The sequence below is a fragment of the Branchiostoma floridae genome, chromosome 2 (genome assembly GCF_000003815.2).
Source record: "Branchiostoma floridae strain S238N-H82 chromosome 2, Bfl_VNyyK, whole genome shotgun sequence".
NCBI classification, from domain to species: Eukaryota; Metazoa; Chordata; class Leptocardii; order Amphioxiformes; family Branchiostomatidae; genus Branchiostoma; species Branchiostoma floridae.
This window is the reverse complement of record NC_049980.1, coordinates 15,391,918-15,395,788: the sequence shown is the minus strand read 5'-3', so window position 1 is coordinate 15,395,788 and position 3,871 is coordinate 15,391,918. Positions and strand designations below refer to the sequence as shown.

The window sequence follows — 3,871 nt, the reverse complement described above, 5'->3', positions numbered from 1 at the left end:
TCTCCGTGAGTAGAAGTTGTCATGACATTGAGGAAAGAATATGAGGAAGCTAAGAAGCAAGCTGTGACTGAACTCCAGGAGAAGTTGAAAGTAGATCATGGAAAGGCATTGGCAGCTCTGAAGGATGAACATGACACTCACCTGAAATCAGCATGTGAGACAATACAACATGCAATGGAGCAGGAGAAGAGGGGCCTAGAGAAGCAGATAAAGGACTTGGCAGAGGAAGTAGAAAGTCTGAAAGCTGAGAGGGATGAAGAGATAGAAAGAGTAAGAGAGAGCATGTCAGAAGACAAAAAGACTGAAGTGGACATGCTGATTTCTCAACTAGAAATTCATAAAGAGAAGTGTGAAGAGGCTTTACAAGAATGTGTAGCTAAGGAAGAGGAAATTGCAAAAATGAAAGAGATCTTCAAGATTGAGAAAGAAACTGCAATTAAAGCAGCGGTTGATATGGAAAAAGAGAAGGCTCAATCTGAGATTCAGAAGCTCAAGGACAAACAGGATGAGGAGTTGAGAGACAGGGAAAATCTCGTACAGACGATGAAAAAGTCTTTTGAGATGGAAAAGAAGGAAGTTGAACAAGAAGTAAATATGGAAAAATCAAGATCCTTAGAGACAGTGGAAGGGTTGAAAACTCAGCATGAAAAAGAATTGAAGGAGAAGCAACATACAATTGAAAAGTTGGAGAAACATTTTCAGGAACAGAAGGAGGAGTTGCAAAAATCAGTTTCGGAGGACCAGCAAAAGTTTGAAGGGGAGATGGAAAAGCTCCGCACAGAACTAGAAAGACAACTACAACAGAAGGACCAAGAGCTAAAATTACTAAGAGACATAGTAGAACAAGAGAAAAGTGAACTTATGGAAAAGACCATCAGTCAGGAGAAACATAAGCATGACTCTATTGTTGCCGAAATGCCGGATAACTTCGACAAACAGTCAAAAGAACAGGAAGATGAATTAGCTGCCCTGCAAAGGAGACTTCAGGAAGAAGAAGCTGCTAAACAGACCCTTGAGGCAGAGGTGGCAGCCGTTAAAGAACAGCAGGAAAATGCAATTGCAGAGATTAAGGCTAGTTCTACTCAGCAGATTAGTAGCCAAGAATCTGAAATTACTCGCTTGAAGCAACAGCTTGGAGAGTTGAAAAAGGATAAAGATGATGAAACTAACTTGGCAGCAGGGTTGAAGGCTGACCTTCAGAGACAACTAGAAATAAAGGAAACTATGATATCAAAGATGCAAGCCCAGCAGGATAGTCTCATGGCAGAGGCTTTGGAAGCTGAGAGACAGAAGTTAGGAGCAGAGCTGGACAGACTGAGAGAAGAAAAACTAGAGGAAGGCAGAATTTTTGAAATGCAGCTGGAAAAATTGAAAGAGTCGTTCGAGTTGCAGAAGGCTGCAGCTGTTAAAGAGGCATTGGTAGGTGTTAGACAAGAGAGTATTGCTGGGCTGTCTGGGGCTGGAAGCAGTGAGGATGCAGTCACCATGGCAATAGGAGAGGAGAGAAAGAAACACGAACAAGAGCTGGACAGTCTGAAAAAGGTAAGGGGTACTCAAGAACAAGCATTTTATAGATACTGCACAAAAGTAGTGAAAGGATTTTCTTGGAATGCTAGATGTCTAGTAATATGTAATGAATTGTAAGCCACGCTAATGTAATTTATTGGTACTTGGAGTTTAGAAATACTAATGAACTGACAGATCAACAGGAAACAGTGCTGAGGGGAAAGTTTGTGCCTTGGCCAGCACATGGTATGCACAGTTTCTGGAAGTGAACACAGGCATATTCAAGTTTTCCTCCCAGTCCTCACATTTTTGTGATGTCCTCTTGTGAAAGCAATGCTTTAAAATATATGAGAACCAAGGAGCTATATTTGTAGATAGCCGATGTATTGACGTGTGCCAACTGGCTCAACTGAACATTTGTAAAGTACAGAAATACAAAAACTTTTTTTCATATTACAGAGTCTTGAAAATAAGATGTCGAGTTTGAAGGCTAGCCTGCAGGCAGAGCGCCAGGTGGCCTTTAATGAAGCTGTAAGTAAGTTGGTGCCTGAGAAGGACAGTGAGATAGAGGCTCTGAGACAGAACCATCACAAACTGATGGAGGCCTGGGGCACAGACAAGGGTAAGCAAACAGTCAAAACTGTTGTCCCTGTACAAGTGACATCTACATATATTAAGGACCATCTGGCCATTGATGTACAGTCAAACCTGTATAAGTGACATCTACATATATTAAGGACCACCTGGCAATCAATATACAATCAAACCTGTACAAGTGACCTCCTCCACATGAGGATCACCTTGCCAGTGAGATCTGTTTTTGGTGGTCTCTTAGACACTTTTGCCATTTCCTATCTGTAGTGGCTACCAAATGTTTATGGTCATGTGTGGTCTTCTTGAGCAGTCTCGTCTAAACCCACTTTCATCTCCATCCTGACTGTATATTTTAGCTTCACATGCAAATGTGACAGTGTCACTGTACACCATATAGGATAGATGTAGGCTTGAAGGGTATATGGTTTTGAACCATTGTGCTTCCTTATTGTGCATGGAAAGAAGTGTATGAAAAGAGATTTAGTTTTGCCTTTCTGTATGATTGTGTAGTTTGCAGATTTAGAAATAAATGGCTGCTTCCATGTTGCTATGAGAACTTGATGGTCACTGCATGTGGTTCTGAAATGTGTGTTGTTGTTCCAGAGGCCCTAGAGATGGCTCAATCAGCCATTGCAGCTGCTGTGGATGAAAGAGAGAGAGCGCTGCGACTTGCTCAGTGGAGGGAGGAAGAACTCAGGTAATGGCAGGTTGTTTTGCTGTGCATACATTTGCATCATTGTGATGAGGTGAAAATTCAGCACATGATTAACTGTTCGTTATTGCTTGTTGAAACAAACTAGGGGAATTTCCCAGTACAAAAAAGCTACTGTACATAGGGTCTGTCATGCCCAGAGAAAGATTAGCTCTTTAGATTGATCAAGATAGCTTTCCTCTTTTGGTACATCACCTGCTATGGCTACTTATTCAAGTGACCAAGTTTGGCTGTGTCCACATGGCTCTGTAAAGATCTAGTTTTATTGATAAGCCTATCAAAATGCATACAAAGTTATGAGTCCAAACATTGTAATATTTGAAGATTTGCCATACATATATTGCAGGATAAGTGGGGGGATTATAACTTTCATATGAACCCTGTGTTCCCAGAGCACTTCAGGCAGACTTGGATGATGCAAACAAGAAGCTTGAGGAAAGATCTGTGGTGTCCGAGAGAACCCCGTCCATTGAGCAGGCCATGGAGGCTGGGGATGTGGAGGGGGCAACAGGCATGTCTGTCTCCACCATGTCTGCTATAACCACCATCAGGTACAACACATTCTTGAACCAGTTGAACTGTAATATCCAACATAAAAATTAGACTCACCCAAATTGTTGACTGAACAGCTACAGTCTTTGTCAAGAAATGAACAATCCACTGCTGCTCATCATGTTATGCAGATCGAACACGTGACTCAGTGAGCAGTGGATCATAAATTGCAGGAAGTCTATGGCGCCCACCGTCTCTGTTTAGGGATGGTTGTGGTCGCAGCCCACAGTATTTATCCGCGATTCCCGTGGTCTATTACGTAGGGGTAGAAAAGTAGTGCAGCCGAAATCTGGAAGCGCCTGTAAACACTAACGTGAAAGGCAGCGGGGGATGAGCTTTGCTTTATGGTAGTATAAGAAGTCGACTTTCAGTTGGTATGTGTAAGGTTTCGATGTTTGTCCATTTGGTGTATAAATCCGCATGACCTTTACAGCTGCCTGCCTCGGTGATCGGCTGCAGTTCTGCATGACCCCGCATGACCCCATTTAAAGAGTTCGAGCTAGGTGG

The 3,871-nt window shown here is 42.4% G+C and overlaps 1 protein-coding gene across 2 annotated transcripts in view; it reads left to right on the top strand.

Moving 5' to 3' along the window:
* Positions 1–3,871, top strand: part of LOC118409822 (RB1-inducible coiled-coil protein 1-like) — a gene marked incomplete in the record, with an annotated part of 21,815 nt that overhangs the window by 8,725 nt on the left and 9,219 nt on the right.